This window comes from Tupaia chinensis, unplaced genomic scaffold (assembly GCF_000334495.1).
Source record: "Tupaia chinensis unplaced genomic scaffold, TupChi_1.0 Scaffold140548_1, whole genome shotgun sequence".
NCBI classification, from domain to species: Eukaryota; Metazoa; Chordata; class Mammalia; order Scandentia; family Tupaiidae; genus Tupaia; species Tupaia belangeri.
The window spans coordinates 2,229,185-2,249,808 of NW_006200423.1; the positions used below are offsets into that span (position 1 = coordinate 2,229,185).

At 40.1% G+C, this 20,624-nt stretch overlaps 1 protein-coding gene across 2 annotated transcripts in view; it reads right to left on the reverse strand.

The window, feature by feature from the left end:
* Nucleotides 1-20,624, reverse strand: part of PSD3 (pleckstrin and Sec7 domain containing 3) — a 521,964-nt gene that overhangs the window by 461,261 nt on the left and 40,079 nt on the right. For both annotated transcript variants that reach the window (XM_014593412.2, XM_014593413.2), the window contains exon 4: nucleotides 9,542-9,653. The gene's annotated coding sequence lies outside the window, so the exon portion shown is untranslated. The remainder of the gene's footprint in view (nucleotides 1-9,541; nucleotides 9,654-20,624) is intronic.

Below are 20,624 nucleotides of genomic sequence, written 5' to 3' on the forward strand. Positions count from 1 at the left end.
TGAGACTCCACGAGTGAATCTAACACAGACCGATTGGCAAGATGAGCCTTGCTTTTCTATTTTGTTTTGTTTTGGTTTTGGTAGAGGGTATGTGTGCTTGCCAGAGAGAGGCAGAGAGACAGAGAGAGGGAAGGAGAGAAAACAACCGCCATAGGGCATGGTCACACTGCAGTCCCTTCTCTTGCATTCTCTTTTTTTTGGGGGTGGTGGTGGTGGTGGTGGTTTGGGGCATGTATACACATGCAACCAGCAAATTTTTCAAGCCACAGAGTCCAGGACTCTAACCACACATTTGGCTATGTGGGATCCAGCTTCTTTAACCACTAGACTATGGGCTGGCTCTGGCTTGGTTTTTAATATATCTTGATATGGGTGTCAAATGTTTATCCTGCTACATAAAACTACCAAAGGTGTTTTTTATAATTATTTATTAAGTTTTATTTATTCATTCATTTATTTTTAATTTGACAGAGAGACAGAGAGAGAGAGAGAAAGAGAGAGAAAGTGAAAAAGCAAGCCACCAGGTCTGGGACTCAAACTGTGGTCAGCCATGTGGGAGTGTCCAGTGCCTTAACCACCATGCCACCTGCTGGTCCCCACTACCAAAGTTTTTAAGATGAGTTCAAAAGATTAATTGAATGGCTGAATGTTTGAGATTAAAGAGACTATTATTTTCTGGGACATATAATGAAGATTTTTAAAGACTAGATTAAACAGATTGATGCTATTTTTCTGAAAACCAGTATGAAAAACATTGGCACGGTGCCCGTAGTAGAATTTAGATCTATGCAAAACTTTTCTTTCCACAATCCCAAATGAACAAACTCAGAATGACATGCATTTGTTGAAATGCAATGCCAACTAAGCATCTTACTGTATCTCTCTCGATTTCAACAGAATGTTGATATTTAAATTCACATTAAGCACTTCATTTAATTTCTGCTTGATGAGCCAATGGGGAGAAATAGATGAATCGCTGACACACGGCCTTTTTTGCAACTCGCAAGAGGAAAACAAAGGTTCAGTGAGAACTGAGGGAGGAGAACACCCCGTTCATTAGTCTGCATAAATCTGTAATTACGTGCACAGTAATTTCTGCGTCCTGCACTAACTGCATTATTAGTATTTAGCTTTGCCTTGATGCCAGTCATTGAAACATGATCTAATTTTATTAAGTTCCTCAAAGCCTTGGAGAATCTTAGTTACAAGCCAAGTCTCTGCTCATTAGCATTGACCTTCATGGTTTGTTTATTTGTAGTTTTTTTGAGGTGGTTGTTGTTTTGGCCTCCTGCCCCCCAAGTTAGCACGGCTCTGTTCCCTAATCTATACTGTCATTGTGTCCTCTTGACCCAGAAGATGAATGGAAGTATTGATCCAGCTCCACAGCTTCTGCATTCAGGCAGTAGATCTCAAGTCCTGTCACTGGGCCCCGATTTCTTGAGAAACAAAGAAGGGACAGAGAAGAAAGAAAACAGTTGCAAGGTATTCAAGGCCTCCTGGACACATGATTAAGAACCATTGCATAGAATGTGCTTAAACAGTTCATGGCATGGAGCGAGTCCTCTGTCTACATAACCATTTTTTTATTTTTCTCTTTCTAGAGTTTTTGCCATAGAGTGTGTGCTCTTGCTAGAGAGACAGACAGAAAGAGGGAAAGTGTGATACCACTTCTCATGGGGGATGGGCATGTTGCAATCCTTTCTCCTCTGTTCTCCTTCTGGGATTTTGGACATGTATCCACATGTGCAAGAATCACAACAGATCCAGGGCTCGAACCACAGTTGGCCATGTGGGAGTCTGGAGCCTTAACCACCGTGACATGTGCTGGCCCTCATTACAACTTTTTATCAGTATTGTTGTTGCTATTATCTCTTGGCTTTTTTTCTGGCTATTGTTGTTATAGGGTTTGTGTGCTTGGCAGAAAGCAGAAAGAGAGGGAAAGTGAAAAATATCCCCCCCCAGGGGGGATAGCCACACTGACATCCCTTCTGCTCTTAGTATTTTGGGTATGCACACACGTGTCCAGCGTGTTTTTCAAACTGCCAGGTCTGGGACTTGAACCACACTGCCAACCCCGTAGGACTCAGCTGCCTTAACCTCCATGCCACCTGCTAGCTCATATCTTAAACATCTTAAAAGAGTTTATTAATTTATTCTGGGAGAGAGTGATAGAAAGAGCCATCAAGGTCTTCACACCACAATCCACCCCCAGCCTGGGCTTAGGAGGTGTGCACTCGTTATACACAGAGTTCACGGAGCACGAACCCCAGCCCCGATGTGGTCCAGTTGGTTCAGTTGTGTTACCTCATCCATACAGTTCAGCTCTTACTCAAAGGTTGCTTGGGGGAGGATTTAGAGGCTGCCACTATGTTTCAGTCCCCTGGGATAATGCACACTGTCTTTCTTTGATGTAGGCCAGGCTTTCCAAGCCTTCATGTAATTATTATAATTAGATTCACGTTCTGTAAATGTTCTAAAACAGAAAAGGATATGTTTTTTTTTTGGTATAACTAGGAAAAGAAAAAGAATTCCATGAGTTATGAGAGAAGTTTAATGTGTGAAAATGTACTTTTGTTACAATTATAAATAATTTTGAGAAACTATGCAATATTTTAATCCATTGAGAGAGTCTGATTCTTTCTTCCTCTAAGAATTATGGTTCTGATTAATTTTAGTTAAGGATCTCAAGGATATGGGTAGGGATTGGCAAGTGAAAGTATCAGGGCCAGACAGTGGTATAGTGGTAAAACACAGCACTCTGCAAGTACTCTCACCCACATAGGAAGGCTCTGGGTTCGTGTCTAGAGCCCTCTCTGAGTACACTAGGCTGGTGGGAGTCCATGGTCTAGGGTTGGCTGGGATTTAGCAGTGGGTTGTGGTGCCAAGACCCTGTTGGGAGTGTTATCTCTCAACCCCTCTCTCTTTCTCTCTTATTTCCTCATGGAATAAAGAAATGAATAAACTTTAAAAATATATAATTAGATCTGATTTACCTTAACCAGGAAGTTAAGAAAAATTCTACACTTTTTTTTTTTTTTCAACAGCACTCTAATTATCTGGCTTTGGCGAAAGCATTCCCAGATGGATTTTGTGTATCTGTTACTGCTTACTGCCCTGGGAACCCAAATTTCTTTTTGCATGGTGACAGAACATGAAAAAACTCATCAAAAAGAAATATATTTTTCTTAAGAAAAATCTTCTCGTTTCTCTCACCATGGGAGTAGGTTAAATATGCAACTCTATATATAGCTTACAATATGTAGTGATTATATTCAAATGCCAATGTCAAATTGCTGTCTACTTGTTTTTGAATATTATTGCTACAGTATAAATTCAGAACTCTAGTAGAGTCAGCCTACATAACAGATAAGCCGCAATGCCCCCTCAAGCCTTGTGTACTACCCAGAATTTCTACTTGCCAGTCTGTATGGGCCCCCTCCTCCCTCTCTCTCCATGGGGTCATCTGAGTCAGAACTGGAGAACCCAGGTGAGGTTACCTCCTTATTAGGTCTCCCAAAGACACCTGAAGCTTACTGCCATAGCTCATGGCTTGGGGTGCTGAGTCTTACAGTCTTCTTCCGAAAGTTCTTCACTACTATGACAGCTTCGTCCTCTTTCCCTTGGAGCTAACCCTGGAGTCTGACACCCATGGCTCAGTGATTCTTACTCCAGCAGTGGATCTGGAAGCAGCTTCTAAAGAAAGCCCACGAGATATGGCCCTTGCCCCTGCTCTAAGAATTACATCATCTAGCACTGTCAGATGTTCTTTGAGTCCTGAGTTTTTAATTGATTTACATTCTTAAAACAAAACAAAACAAAACAAAAAAACTTTTGTCTTTTTACCATTAAACTTATGTCTCTTTGTGTTTTTCATTTGGAAATGAAGTCAAATAAGTGCTGGTTTAATTGAGTCACCATCCTCAACCTTCACAGGTGACCAGTGACAGTCACCCCCCCCACCCACACAGAAAGCACTTGTGCATGAAGTGTAAGGCTCACATGTGCTCGTTTGTTACAGCACTATCTTTGGTTCGGTTTTTATTCCTTTCTACTTGTTAGTTTCACTGAAATGTGTGTTTGTATAGTTTTGCATTTTGTAATGTTCTCAAATTAAATTTTACTGTATAGTTTGTATCCAATATATATATATATATATCTGATGTATCTTCTAGCTAGCTATCGTCTCACATAAACAAAGCCAAGTGGTCTGAGGGTCTTCAAAAAATTTTAAAAGTATGAAAGGGTCATGATTTCAAAAAAATTGAAGATGCTGGTCTAAAGAGATCAAATAACATAGCCAGCTCTATTTTCTGTGATGTGTTTTGTTTTTACTATTCTGAAAAGAAAACCAAAGAGTTTTTAAAAGTATGCAGTACACAGTTGCATACTTGTTTAAAATTAATTAACTTACACAAGTTGGAACTAGGCAACTTGATACTTCATTGGTGTTACACCTCAATTTAAAAGTGATTTTAAAATTTGAATATTTTAAAAATTATCCTGGCCCAGCTACAGTGACACAGTGGTATCACAGTACTCTGTAATGCTGGAGCCATGTGAAAGAGCGGAGTTTGGTCCCTGGGTTGACCTATAATACTCTGGGGTGCACATGCTGCACTGGTTGGCTGGGAAAGACTGGGAGAGAGTTGTGGTATGAGACTCTGTGAAGCTTATCTAGCTATTATCCATCTGTCAGCTCTATCTGTCTATCCACCCTTCCATCCATCTATCCATCATCTATGTAGCTATCATCTATCTATCTACCCATCTATCCACCTATCTATCCATCCATCTATTTATAATCTATGTCTCTATCACCAACGTATCTATCTACCTATCTATCTAAAAAAGAATATTGGTGGGGAAAGGACTTAGAAAATAAATAGCTCTGCACAGATCCCAGATAACTGTCCGGTTCGATATTTTCATAAAAGCATGAGCCATTATACAAAACCAGATTTTAACTCCCTACTCATTGTGATCGCACTTCTAGAGAATCTTTACCTTAGAAACTCCATCTCAGAACCGTGAGGAGAAACTATCTCAAGAAGGATGAAAGAGTTCTCCAAAATGAAATTCTGTGAGTGCACTGAGACATAAAATAGACTGCTATTTAGAGAGATGGAAGTAGAGACGTGTACAGAATGGGGAAGAAGGACCCACAGCAAGGAACAAATACACATGCTGAAATCATATTTCTGGACATCGCCAGCTTGTTCTGCACTTCTGTTCCCCCAACCCTCGATGGGCGCCGTGTCACAGACCGACAGTAGTCCTTAGACAGGCTGTTAGAGACAAAATGACTTCTAAGTTCCATTTCACTGATAATATGGCACAGAGAGTTAGTGACAACACGGAACGGGTCCCTTCCCACTCCTTTGACTTACTAAAGCACTCTGAGATTAAGAGAGGGAGAGAGAGTTGGGAAAGAGAATGAAATGAGAAGCAGTGTCAGAGCCCTGTGCTCTGCCCCCTTCCATGTGTCATGCAGTGGAATCCTAGTTTTAAAATGTAAGAATCTAAAGAAGAGGTCTGGGTTATAGATCAGGGCGAGAAACAGCCAGACTTGAGAGAGTGCTTATCCCCGCGCCAGCCATCCGGGTGTTGCCGAATAGAAATGGTGACATGATATGGGAGCCTCAGGAGACAGTCTCACTCAGTATCAGCAACTGCCAGGTGCTGACTCCAGACCAGGCCTTCTCTTGTCAATTTCAGACCAAGAAATCCAGCTGGCTCTCTCACACATGGCTCAATTTCAATACATGGAAAACCCACTTAGTAACTTTCTCCATGCAAACTGCTCCTTTGCCATTGTTTGCAACACAAGTTAGTAGCATCATCCCCCGGCTCCCTGAAATTGACATCGCCACTTGGATGTTTCATAGGCACCTAAAACTTAAGGAGGACAAAAAGGGGACCAGCAAATGTTTATGCCACTGGACTCCCAGGTAGTTGACTGTGTATGAGTCCCAGATTCAGTGACTTTAAACTCATGCCAGGCGTGTGTATGCATGCTAAATATCTCGAGAGGAGAATGGAGGAGAAGGGATTGCAGCATGACCATTGCCCCAGTGGGTGATTTCTTGCTTTCTGTGTCTCTGTCTGTCTCTGTCTCTCCAGTGAGCGCATGTGTCCTATAGCAAAAATCTATCTTTAAAAAAAAAGAAAAGACGAAAAGAACTCATGACTCCTTGTACCTAGTCTTTACTACATCGGTGACTGGTACTACCAGACAGATGGTTGCAAAGGCAAAACTATGAAGACTGTATTTGTCTTTCTCTTTTATTCACTTTCCACTCCCAAGTCTACACAAAACTTTTTCATCTGTTCCCACTTTGGAGATCTGGCCACAGCTCTCCACTTTTCTGCCACCAAATAAGCCACCATTAGCCCTGCTTGACCTGACCAATAGCCTCGTGAATGTTTTCTGGTGTCCAGGCGCCATCCACTCTCCAAATGGCAGCCACAGAGAATTTTTAAATTCTCATCTTTCCAGATGCAGCTCATTACACATCGAATGAAATCAGAATTCCTTCTGGATTACAGAGTTCATATACAAAGTGCTCTGTTACCTAGCCTTTCTCCACCTCTTTAACCTCATCCTGCTCCACCTCTCACTCACCCCAAAGTCCAGCCACAGTGGCCTTTTCTCTGTTCCTAGAGTTGCCAAATATCATAGAGGATGTTCAGTTTAGAAACACTTTTTTTTTTTTTAAAGGTTTTTGCCATAGGGTACATGAGCTTGTTGGAGAAAGATAAAGACAGAGAGAGGGGAAGTGAAAAATCACTCCCAGGGGGATGGCCATACTGCAATCCCTTCTCTTCCATTATCCTCCTAGGATTTTGGGTATGCATGCACATGCACCCAGCGTGATTTTCAAGCCACTAGACTCAGAGTTTCAACTGCAGTAGGTCATGTGGGAGTCAAGAACCTTAACTACCATACCACCTGCTGGCCCCTAAAATCACTTTTTTTCAATTAGTAGATTTTGATTATTTCAAGCCACCAGGTCCAGGACATGAACCATGCTTTGACCATATAGGATCCAGTCACCTTAACCACTATGCCTCCAGCTGGCCCATAGGCTGATTTTTAGAGCAGCTTTTAGCATTGGTGTGGCACACTTGCCTCAACCAGTGAACTGATGTTAACATGCTAGCAGCCGAAGTCTACAGTTTACATTAGGATTCACTCTATGTTGTATAGTTCTGTGGGCTTTGGCAAATGTATACTGTGCTTATTGACATTTGTTTATCATCTCTGAAGGTTATGGTGTTATACAAAGTAGGTTCACTGCCCTAACAATTCCATGTTTCACCTACTGAACTCCCCTCTCACTTTTCATCAACACCTGACAATCACTGGTCATTTTACTGTCCCCAGAATCCGGCCTTATCCAGAATGTCATTTAGATGGAATCGTATAGCCTTTCCAGACTGGATTCCTTCACTTGCATTTAAGATTCCTTCATGTCTTTCTGAGCCTTAATAGTTCGTTTCCTCTTGTCACTGAGTAATATTTCATTGTATGAATGTACCACCATTCATTTATCCTTTCACTTTCTCTTTTTTGCTTCTATGTTTCATTATAAATAAAGCCTCTGTGAACATTCATGAGCAGGTATTTGTGTAGACATAAGTTTCCAACTCATTTGAGTCTATAGCAGGGAGCATGACTGCTAGCTCATATGGCAAGATTATATTTAACTTCGTAAGAAACTGTCAAACTGTCTTCCAAAGTGGCTGTACCATTTTACATTCCTACCAGCCACGAATGGGAGCTGCTGTCATTTTCTATCCTTGCTAGCATTCTAAATTTTAACCCTTTTTTTCTTTTATAGAGAGATTTTTGCTATAGGGTGCATGCACTCATTGCAGAGACAGACAGAGACAGAGACAGAAGTTGAAAATCACCACCCAAGGTGGATGACTATGCCACAACCCCTTCTCCTCCATTCTTCTCTCAGGATTTTGGGCACATATACACACGCATTTGGCATGAGTTTTAAGCCATGGGTTTGGTACTCAAACCATGGTCAACTACGTGGGAGTCCAGTGATATAACAATTATGCCATCTGCTGGTCCCAAATTTTAACCATTCTAATAGGTACATAGTTTGTTATTTGCAGTTCCTTGATATGATATTAAGAATCTTTTCATGTGTTTATTTGGCACCTGTATATCATCTCTGGTGAATGTTAGATCTTTTGTATATTTTTTAATTTTGCTTGTTTGGTTTCTTATTGTTGAGTTTTTAGAGTTCTTTGTACATTTTGGATAAAAATTCCTTATCAGATATATGTTTTTCAAACATTTTCTCAGTTTGTGACTTGTCTTTGTATTCTCTCAACAGTAGCATTTTTCACAGGGCAAAAGTTTTTAATATTATTCACCTAATTTTATTCACCTAATATTACTCACTTAGATTTTCTTAAATGTAAAGTTACGAAAGTTGTATAATTCTGTGGTTTATATTTAGGTCTGAGATTCATTTTGAGTTCATTTCTATGGAAGATGTAAGGTCTCTGTCTAGATTTTTTTTTTTTTTTTGCATATAAATATCCACTATTTTCAGCATCGTTTGTCTTTCTCTTTTGAGAAAGACACACCACCTTCCAATCCCGAGGCGTTCTAACACAAAAAAACACTAATGGCGATCTGAAATTAAAATTTAATCAAATGACTCTCTTTTTGTGAAACCTTGCGACTCTACCCATTTGTCACCTCACCATGCTCATGCTGGCCTCAGAGAATTTCATCTATTAGTTTCTTTTTTCTGCAGTGCTCTTTCTCTTACTCTTTCTTTCTTATTTCCTTTCATTCATGATACTGTGGGTGTGAGTGAGACAGACAGAGAAGGAGAAAGAGAGAGAAGAAAAAGCACCCTCTGCAGGGTCTGGTCATGCCATGATTCCCTTCCTCCAGTTCTTTATCCACTAGATCTTAGTTTCAATCTTATGCACCCTCTGAGGTCTACAAATTGCACCTTGAGAACTACTGAACTGCAAGAATATACTTTGATTCCTTCATGAGCTATAGAAAATTTCATTACTCTTTAGAAAAAGATATCAGCGTTGCCTAATCTTCCTGTGGCCCCAAACCCTAGCTTACTTCTTGTTTAACACAATGTTTAGGCCCTCCACAAGGTCTAAAACAACAAAGACTGGATGGTTCATTCTGACTTGCTATTTAAACATCAGAGTAGGACTAAGTTTGGGACACCACACACTTAAGAGATCTTGACAACCCAGGAACCATGATACACAAGAAATTAGTAAAGACATAGAAAATGTTTGTCCCAAGTGAGAAAAGGAAGAACGACAGGAAATGCACTGTTTTCACCAGTGTATGAGTTATCATACTGAATCCAGACATTATGGCTTCAGAGGGCAAGATATTATGTCTAAGGAATGGGCTGATGTTATGGGGAGGTAGATTCTTACTCAATGAGAGAACTTCCAAATAATTAGGGCTATTAAAAAAAGAACAGGCTACTCTATGAGGTCACCAGTTTTTGTTATTACAAGTGTTTAGACTGACCTTGAGAAACCACTTTGCAAGGATGTTGTTGGGTGGGGACCAAAGCCTGCTCTTCATACACGGCGTGATGTGGGATGTTGAGTGGCCCTCCAGTGAGAAGTTGTCAGCAAGGCTGCAAAGGCAACAACATGGAGAACCAGGGTCACGCACACACTCAGACCCACTCTCTAAAGGGGAAATTGATGCCCAAGTAAAGATAGGTACACGATTTAAAAAAAAAAAAATTGGGTACCATATTGTTTTGTTTTATTTTCTGCTCAATTATATGTTATACCTTACTTCTTCCCACCTTTACCTCCTCTACTCCCTGAAGTCACATTCCCCCCAAAATGAGAAGTTTCAAGTACAGTGTATGCTAATAATTTGTGATGGAAGTATCAAAATATTTAGGACAGGATGGATCACCCATAAGATCAGCTTTATGGTTTTAAGCTTCCCTTTGACAAATGCCCTTTCATATCATCCACAAGCAAACTGTTCATTTTTTAAATTGACAAAAATAGTATATATTTATATAATATATATTGTCTACTTTGGGACAAAATATATTTATTGTATAAATATATACTATATAAGCATATTTTTATATATGCACACACCAATGTAATTAACATATCCATGGGCTCATATGCTTATAATTTTGGGTGATGAAAAGACTTAAAATCTACTATTTTATTACTTTTTTCAAGTATTCAATAGATTGGCATTAATTCTTGTCCCCAAGAAGTACAATAAATGACCAGAATGTATTTTTCCTGTGTAACCAAAAGTTTATATTCTCTGACCCAAATCTCCCCAATCCTTCTACATTTCAGTCTCTGGTAACCACTGCTCTAATCTCTTCTGTCAATTCATCATTTTAAAATTTCACATTAAGTGAGGGCATGCAGTATTTGTCTCTCTGTGCTTGTCTTATTTCACTGAGCACAATGTCCTCTGCATTCATACACATTGTCATAAGTCACAGGATATCTTTTAAAGCCTGAGTAGTATTCTAATTTGTATATGTGTATGTGCTGCATTTTCTTTGTACACTTATCCATTGAGGAACTCTTAGGTTGATTCCATATCTTGGCTATTATGAATAATGTAGTAATCAACGTGGAAGTACAGATATCACTTTGACATACTGACTTCATATTCTTTGTGTATAAATCCAGAAGTGGAATTTCTGTATCCTATGATAGTTCTATTTTTATTTACTTATTTACTTTGAGGAATCTCTGTACTGTTTTCATAATGGCTGTTCCAATTTATTTTCCCATCAACAGTGTACAAGAGTTTCCTTTTTTCACATTCTTGCCAACCTTTACCTTTTATCTCTTTTGATAACAGCCATTTAACATGTGCTAGGAGTATCTCACTGTGTTTTCATTTAGATTGTTCTAACAATTAGCATGTTTAAAAATTTTCAAATACTTGTTGGTCATGTATATATTTTCCTTTGAAAAGTTTCTACTTGGGTTCTTTGTTTTTCATCAGGTTACTTGTTTTCTAACCATTGAGTTGTTTGAGTTTGTTACATATTTTGAATGTTAACCCTTTATCAGGTGTATGGTTTGCAAATATTTTCTCCCATTCTGTAGGTTGTTTCTTCACTCTGTTGATTGATTCCTTTGCTCTGCAGAAGCTTTACAATTTGATATATAAGATGTGTTTTTTTAAAAAAGATTAAATTGGGACCAGCAGATAGTGTAATGGTTATGTTGCTGGATTCCCATGTAGTCGATTGCAGTTCAAGTCCTGGGCCCAGTGGCTTAAACTCATGCCGGGTACATGTGCATGTATGCCTAAGATCCTGAGAGAAGAATGGAGGAGAAGGGATTGTAGTGTGGCCATCTCACCTGGCGGGGAGGGTAGGGGGGTGGGGGGTGGTGGTGGTTCTTGCTTTCTGTCTCTCAGGTGAGTGCATGTGCCCTATAGCAAAAACCTCTTGGTGCCGGGTGGGGGGGAGATTAATTTAAGCAAATAGAAAATACAGTGAAAGGTAGCTTCTGGGTGTCATTTTAAAGATAAATATTTAAATCATTGTAAAAAGATGCTGTGATAAACATCCTAGTACATATCTTCTTGTACTCACATGTAAAAGAAGATTCATTAGAACTATACTCATTCTCTAGAGGTAAAAAGGTTACCTTGTAGAGCAGATGTAAGAGGGCCTTCAAAGAGTTCATAGAAAAGCATACTACGAAAAAGCTGTGTGGATTTAAGAATTTGTTTGTACCAAAATAAACTCCTCCTTTTATTCCATTTTCCCACATACTTTTTGCTGTTTCCACATGCTTTTTAACTTCACTCTAGAGTAGCTGCACTAAATATCTCACAGCACCAGCAACAGAGAGAGGTCCATTTCTTTTGGATTCTTGCCAGCATTTATGCTGGGCCCACTTTACATTATGAATGAGAGTTGATTGCTAGATTTCCAGGAGTTTGCAAGGCAGTTGTTAAACACAATCTTTACTAAAAATTTAATTATATAAAATTACAATGAAATAAACTGTATTAAAAACAAATGATATAAAAAAAAACCTCAAAAGTCACCTCTTCCTCATTATTTTACAACAGTTTACTATCTTTAATTCTTTGGAGGTTATTTATACCTGTTGACTCTGAAAGGTGGAGCTGCTATACAGAGAATGGTGTGCTACTTCACACATCTCTTCACAAATCAGTGTTCTCTGGTAACACAGTGGTAGTATTAAAACAGTCAAGGAAGTTGCCAACCACTAAAAGATCAGTGCTTTATTTATTGTCTTGTTGGTTGTTCGGAGTTCAGAGAATAATGGTGACAATAGTAATAATATAGTTTAAACTTAAGGTATTCTGTACCCATAACTGTGACACTGTCAATAACACAAAAATTTAAGAAAATATTTTTCCAGTATTTAAAGTGTATTATTCAATTCAGCAAACTATTAGCTCACATCTTTGGCAAGTGAATAAAGTGAAGTTTGTATATATGGCTTCGTTGTTTCACCTTTTTTTCCATTGCTAACACAAGTTAAAATATCAGCCAACATTCATTTTAGAACTATACTCATTCATCAATCGCAACTACATCTAGATTGGCTACAGATTCAAGATTTTAGCAAAAATATGTAGATACCAATGAGAATCAATGGTAATACAGAACTAACAGACTATTGCATATTTTACTATTATTTCTAAATTGTGTGCTGCATATCTTTTATATCAGCAAAATTTCAAATAAGTATAAGCATACATATACATAGACATACAAAATTATTTTCTTTTTTGCTTTCTACTTAAAATTTAATAAAAATAAAAGACTTAAGAATATCATATTCTGGGCCAGCCCTGTAGCACAGCTTTTCATAGGGAGTCATAACCCATCTACACAACTATGGTTTGAATTCTGACAACAATTTCAAAAACATGCTGGATGTATGGGTATGCATGCCTGAAATCCTGATGTGATGGAGAAATGGAGGAAAAAAGATTGAAGCATGATCATATCCTATTGGAGAGTGATATTTTTCTTTTTTTTTTTTTTGGAGAGGTCTTTGCTATAGGGTGCGTGCGCTCGCCAGACAGACAGAGAGAGACAGAAGGGATGGTCACGCCACAATCCCTTCTCCTCCACTCTCCTCTCGGGATCTTGGGCACGCACGCACACGCACCTGGCGTTCTAAGCCACTGGGTCCGGGATGCGAACCGCGGTCAACTACGTGGGAGTCCAGCGACATAGCCATTACACTAACTGCTGGTTCCCTATTTTTCCTTTTTTTTAAAAAAAATTATTTTACATTCTTTCACTGAACATCACAGCATACAAAATGCGATTTCCCAACCAGAATACATTGTAAAGTGGTTTAATCATTTTATCAGAGACGGTTGTTGAATATTTACCAGCGCACTACTATTTGCAATGTTATTATTAGTCTTATTAATTTAGTCAGTTAGAAAGTTTGGTGGATATAAATTTTATGGGTAGGAAGTGCTATGTCTTTCTTTGTTAAAAATAATTATTTAATTTATTCATTCATCTTATTTGTCAATTTGACCAGAAAGACACAGAGAGAGAGAGAGTGAGAAAGCAAGCCACCAGGTCCAAGACTCGAACCGTGATCAGCCATGTGGGAGTCCAATGCCCTTATCCACCACGCCACCTGCCGGCCCCTCTTTGTTCTTTCAATCTGCATTTCCACGATTAATGTATTAGTTTCCTGGGGCTGCTATAACAAAGCACCACCAACTTCATGGCTTAAAAGAACAGAAATTTCATTCTCTTACAGTTCTAGAAGCTAGAAGTCAGAGATCAAGGTGTCAGGTAGACTGGGGTCTCTCCGACACTCTGGGTAGAATCCTTTCTTGCCCCTTTCTAACTTCTGATGATAGCTGTTGATCCTTGGCATTCCTTGGTTTGCAACCGTATCTCTCCAATTTCTGCCTCTGTCATCATGTGTGTTCTCTACCAATGTCTTCACGTAAGGACATAAGGAGTCTTATAAGAACACCAGGTGGACTGGATTGAGGACCTCATCTTAACGAATGATATGTGCAACCATCCTGTTTCCCATAAGGTCACATACTGGGGTCTAGGACTTCAACATTTTGGGGGGAAGATGGGCTAACTCAAACCATAACAATTACTAATGAAGCATAGATTTTAGTAAAAATCCATTTTAAGATCTTAATGAAATCTGTTTCTCATTTATTTCAGTAGTAGAAAAACCTCGGCAATACTGTATTTACGCACTTTCTCTTCTACCCTCCTAGTTTCTCCTCATAGAGTCGGATTTTGAAGAGTTCTGAAGTATTGCATAATAATTGTTTGAATTCATCATACTTCTTGATGGCAAAAGTGTTTCAAAGATGGGTCCCAAAATAAAGAGAGTGTGTAGGCATTGCAGCCAGACAGATCTAAGTTTGAACTCTAGATCCAAATTTGGGTTTAAACATTTAGATTTGAGAAGACTTGGATTAATGGGATTGGGGCAAGTCTTTCATCCTCTAAGGTCACTACCATATCAAAAAAAGGAAAATGATAACAATACCTGTTTTACCTGGCTATTATAAAGTCAAGTGAGAGAACGGACTTGAAAGGGTTTTGAAAACTCTAAAGCAGAATTCTTTTTGTTGTTGTTTATTTACTCATTTTTAAATAATATGTTATAGAGATTGTATTGCATGAGAGAGAAAGAAAGAGAAAGAAGCAACTTTGACAGAATCCGATCACTCAATGACCCCTCTTCCCAGCCCTCCAGCTCATGAGGATCCTGGGCATGCATACACACACGTGGTGTGCTTTCAGGCTGACTGGGGGATCTGAACCCATGGTTGGTCATGTGACTTCCAGCGCTGCAATTCAGTTTGCAATCAACTGTACCACCAGGTTGGACCTAACATAGAATTCCAACCTATACTCAAGCCAGCAGATGTTTTATTTCTTGTATATACAGCACTTTCACATTTTTTATTTACTTGCTAATCTTTTTTAATAGGAGATTTTATATAAAAAGCTGGATTTGTAGCTTTTCTTGGTAGACCTGGACAGTCCCAGGAGCACAACCCTCACAACTACAACCTGTGCAGGGGCCAGGAGATGGCTATTGATCATTGGGCCTGTTTTCTGTCCTTATTATGGCAGAATTCTCCTTGTAATACATGGAAGAGAAAAGTGAAACATTTCTTAGATTCATGTCTCTATCAAAAGTTAAAAAATGAAAGTTTGTCTGAGAAGACCACATGGCTCAGGATAAATGGAGGAAGCACATTTCTTTACAGAAGCCAAGGATATTCTTATATGTTTAGTATTCAAATAAAGTGCATCTGTGTTCAAAGCATATGCCCATGACGCTTTTATAGAACAAATGCAGCCTGAATTTCTGGGGTCTGTGATCTGACCTTATGCACTGTTAGCGAGTACCATGTCAGCATCCACTTAACTGTTATTTTTCTTCCTCTCTTTTATTTAGCAGCATATGAATAGCTTTTTATGTTCATTAAATTCCTCTGTGACCTTGAAGCACTGTATCCTGACATTTTGTAGTATTACCTAATAAGTTCCAAGTGCCTCTAATCTACGTATGAATTGCTTATTTTTTTTCTCCCTGTGTTTCCTGCCTTAGATTTCAATCCATATTAAAACGCTTAACGCTTGTAGTGATTTTTCAATTTCTTAAGTGATACCTCAGCAGTGGGCCCAAAGCAACGTTTCCAAAATATCAAACACTCTGATAGAAAGCAAAAGATGTAGTCAACGTCAAGATGCACGGTGTCATGTAAACACACGAAAAATGGCCCAGATGCTTCGTTTTCCTCCAGATGTTTCAGTATCATGCAGACAGAGCCTTTAAGGAACTGCATGAGGGATCACAGCTAGCATGGCCACCATCTGCTGCAGGAAGTCACTCACACAAGATTTGAAAATGGACTCGCGCGTACAATCGATTAGACAGCCTGGCAGCCGGCCAGCTTGCATTTTCTCCTGGAAGACACCACTGTAGGCTCTCACTTCCTCTGAGGTCAAGCTCTCTAACTATTTAATGGCTACAGCACATGCCAAACTCAAGAGTTACCTTTGGGTCGTCCTTCAGATTCACCTTCCTCATTTAATTTTCCTTATTTGTTTAACTACTGTGGTTTATGAATTCGACTCTAGAATGTCTCTGGAATCGGTGCCATTTTCTTCACTTCATGGTAAAATCGAAAATTTTTTTAACTTTTCTTTTTTTCTGCCAGCCCCCTACTCCCATTGCATTCTTTTTTATTTTTGTTTAGAGAGAGATTTTTGCTATAGTGTGTGTGTGCTTGCCAGAGAGAGACAGAGACAGAAAGCAAGAAGTCATCCCCCAGAGGAGATGGCTACGCTGCAATCCCCTCTCCTTCACTGTCCTGGGTTCCTCAGCACACATACACATGTGTCTTGTGTGAGTTTTAAGCCACCGGATCTGGGACTTGAATTGCAGTCGACTATATGGAAGTCCAACGATGTAACCATTACACCATCTGCTGGTCCCCCCATTGCATTCTTTATGCTGTATATATATTTATATATATGTTATAAATGTGTGTATTGCCACCCCCGCCCCCGACTACTACCACCATGGTTTTCTATTGTGTGAAGTCTACAATTCCCACATGGCACTCTCAGGAGCTGGGCACTTGTGTATCCATCTCTTCAACTTCAACTTGCAGCCTTTCAGACCCCACTCATATCCCTCTCAGTCATTCATGAATTTCACAGATATTTATGGACTATGTATGACATTCTGCATGCTATTCCAGGTTCTGGGGACAGAGCAGTGAATAAAACAGACAAAAATCCCTGCCCTTCTTGGGCTTATATTCTGGATGAGCTGTAGATTACTGATAATAAACAAAATGAATATATAGAATACAGAATGTGATTGTGTTTGTGACATGAAAAAGAAAATAAGGAATTTCTATGTAGCAGAGTTAGGAAGATTCACCAAGGAGAATCACTGAATAAAAACTGGAGGGGAACGGAGGGCCCAGCAGGTGTTGAGGTGCTGTGGTGGTTACAGTGCTAGACTCCCACACGACCAATTGTGGTTTGGATCCTGGACCTGGTGGCTTACTTTCTCTCTCCCTCTCTAATCCCCCCTCCTTCCCTCCCCTACCTCTCTCATGAATTAAAATAAGAACAACAATAATGATAAAATTAAATAAATAATTCTAAAAAAGAAAATCCAAGACCTAGAGAGGATGGAACAAGCTTGTCTGAAAGAAGAGTTTGACCCGGGTGGCTGCAGAAGGGCAGGAAGAAGGGGAGCAGATGGGTGGTCAGTGATCCAGGGAGGGGAAGTGCAGGTCATGCTTGTCAGCCACAAGGACTTGGCTTTTACTCAGAGCCCACTAGGGGTCCCTGGAGGCTTTGAGGTAGAGAATGACATAAACCATTCCCAGATAGATGGATCGCTCTGTCTGCTACACTGAGAACACTCCACAGTGGCAGGAGATGGTGATGGTGTGGTCTGGAGAAAGATTGGGGGAAGGAAAAATGGGTTAAGTTCTAGGTCCCTTCAGTGGAGCCACCAGCTCTGCTGGCTGCACCTTCGTGTAGACAGGGAGCAATAATGAGTTCTAGGCACCTGCCCCAAATGACCAGAAGGATGTGGTGGCCATGCACTGAGCAGGGGAGGACCAAGGAGGGGTCACCTTCTCTGAGGCTCAGCTGTGAGATGTCTTGATAGGCGTTGCCATGTCTCTCCCGTAAAAGCAGCTATTTGGCACATACTGTTTCAATCAATGTGAATTGGATTCTATTTTTATTGATGTGGCTTTTTATATATTCCCCCGGGCATGAAATTTTTCGAGCATGAGTAATATCTGGCACACAGTGGATCTAATAGCTTCCTTTTATTATTAGATCAATGATAGTCTAATTATTGAGAAAGGAAATATCTAGAAAGAAAATGTCCCCAATTCTTTGAAAATGGTGCTAAGGAGAAAACACATGGCAGTATGAAAACACTAACCATAAAGTTGCTTTGTGGCACTTGAATTCTTATTTATGGAAACTTGGAAACATTTTTAAAGTATATTTTCAGCATCCAATGACTTAGTAATGATAGTTTGGCTTCTGAATATTAGACACGATGATTGTATTTTTCTTTAATGTCTGACATATTTTAAATGATACAGAACAAAAATATAAAATTAACAAACCAATCCTCTTACACCTCTCTGCCTCCACCAATCAATTCGCCAGTCCCTCTCCGGATCCTAACCCATAGAATTTCCCCCACTTCTTCCCCAGGGACTATGTCAACCTTATTATAGATTTATAGTTACATCTTTTAAAGAAAAAAAAACATAAATGAGACCTTATTATTCTCTTTCAGTACCACATCATTTCCTGTTACTTAGCGTATCTTAAGTCTGGTCAGAAATAACAGCAATTAGGGAACCAGCAGTTAGCGTAATGGCTATGTCGCTGGACTCCCATGTAGTCGACCACGGTTCGCGTCTCGGACCCGGTGGCTTAAATCTCACACCGGGCGCGTGTGCGTGCATGCCCAAGATCCCAAGAGGAGAATGGAGGAGAAGGGATTGCGGCGTGACCATCCCCCCTGGGGGGTGATTTCTCGCTTTCTGTCTCTATGTCTCTGTCTGTCTGGCGAGCGCACGCACCCTATAGCGAAAACCTCTCCAAAAAAAAAAAAAAAGAAATAACAGCAATTAATAATAGCGTGCATGTTGATATGCATCAATACTCTCCTCTTGCCGTAGTGTTTAATATCCTATTATACAGATACATCATCATTTAATTAAGTGATATTATTACTGTTGGCCATTTATTGTTGGACATTTATTGCTGCAACAAAAATACTGTAGGGGGGTCAGCTGGTGGTGTGGAGGTTGAGGGGTTAGATCCCACGTGGCTGGCTACACAGTTCAAGTTCCAGACCCAACATCTTGAAAATCACTCTAGGTACATTTGCATGCATGCCCAAAATCTTAAGAGGAGACTAGAGAAGAGGAATTATGGGTTGGCCATCCCCTCTGGGGAATGATTTCTCACTTCCCTCTCTCTCTCTAACTCTCTCTGGTGAATACACATACCTTATAGAAAAAAGTAAAAAAAAAAAAAAAAAAAAAAAAAAAAAAAGCTGTAGTGACCAATTTTGTATGTATTTACACTATGAATATATATACAGATACAGAGAGTATTACTAACATTAAGTATTTATATATTAAATTAAATATTTATACATATTTATAAATCCTACCAGGTCGTTAATGCTAATATATCCATAGAATACTTAACTAAATTTCATTTCTTTCTAAACAGAGAGAGAAAGAAAGAAAGGTACCCTTGATGGGGTCTTGGCAAGTCACAATCCTTCCCCAGCCTCCTAACCAGCCAGGATCACGGGCACTTGGGGGCATGCTTGGCATATCCAGGTTGACCCAGGGTCTAACTGGGGCCTCCTGCATGGCTCCAGAATCACACGGTGGTGCCCCACCACCCACACCTCTGCAGCTGGGCCATAGGATCCTTTATAAAAGAGCACTTGCTGTTATAATTTCTGACATATACTGAGCCGCTCTGAGAAACCCAACCAGACACCCCATGTCCACAGTTAACCAGGACCCAGAGCCCCATTATCAAATCTTCATTAACAAAGGCATCCACACTCATTTTCAAAACTGCTGGCTGGCCAGAAATCAGGTGGCAATGGTTAACTTAAACAGGGCTGAAGATTATTCAGATTCAGTCGCCACTTGCCCACCCTCGGAGGGCCCAGCAGTGGGCTGTAGAGTTGACAGTACCACGCGGCAGCACCGCTCAGGCCCCAGGATGACTCACACCCATGCTCTCAGACTCCACTCCTTTTCCCTCCTGGGTGTGGTGGGATTTGACTCACTCGCTGACTCAGGCCACCAGCACAGTGACGTCTGCCAATGGAGCTGCCACGTGGGGACAGCAACTCATCACCTCTCCTCGCTACCCCGATGGCAAACACAGAGAGCCCCACTGCAGAATCCAGCTAATTCTTGGGGTTCCCCATCCTCTTTTCCTCCCTTCCTTCATCCCCAGTCTTATAATAAAAATTTTGCTATATTTGGCACTGTTTCCAAATACCATTCAAAATGCAAAGGGTCATTTAAAACCAACTCAACAGCCTCGGTGTGGATAATACCGCCATTAAACGTTTCGGTTAAGCCTACGTGTTTCATGACAGATATGCCATTTATCTGTAAGTGAAGTGTGCCCGGGTGAGCACAGCTTGAGCCCCGGTCCCTGCTTAGTAGGGAGGCGATGGTTTCATAGCTCAGGGAAGGAGGCTCGAGTATGGGCTCAGTCCTCAACTGCTGTGAGAGTTTTGTGTTTTCCGACTGCTCCCAAAGCTGTTTTTTGACACGTCTGGTTGACATGGTTATGCCTCCTCCAAGACAAATTCCTGGCTGCCAATTCCTGGCCTTCTAATTTATTCCTTTGCTTTCTCTTTCCTTTCACAAGAATCCACCGCTTATCCTCAACATTCCCTTTCCTCATTTCCCGTGTGGTGCCAGCATCTGCCTTAAATCAATGTCCATTTTATGTTCGTTCGGGTCTTTCTGTCTCGCCAGAGATTTTTCTGCGACTGGT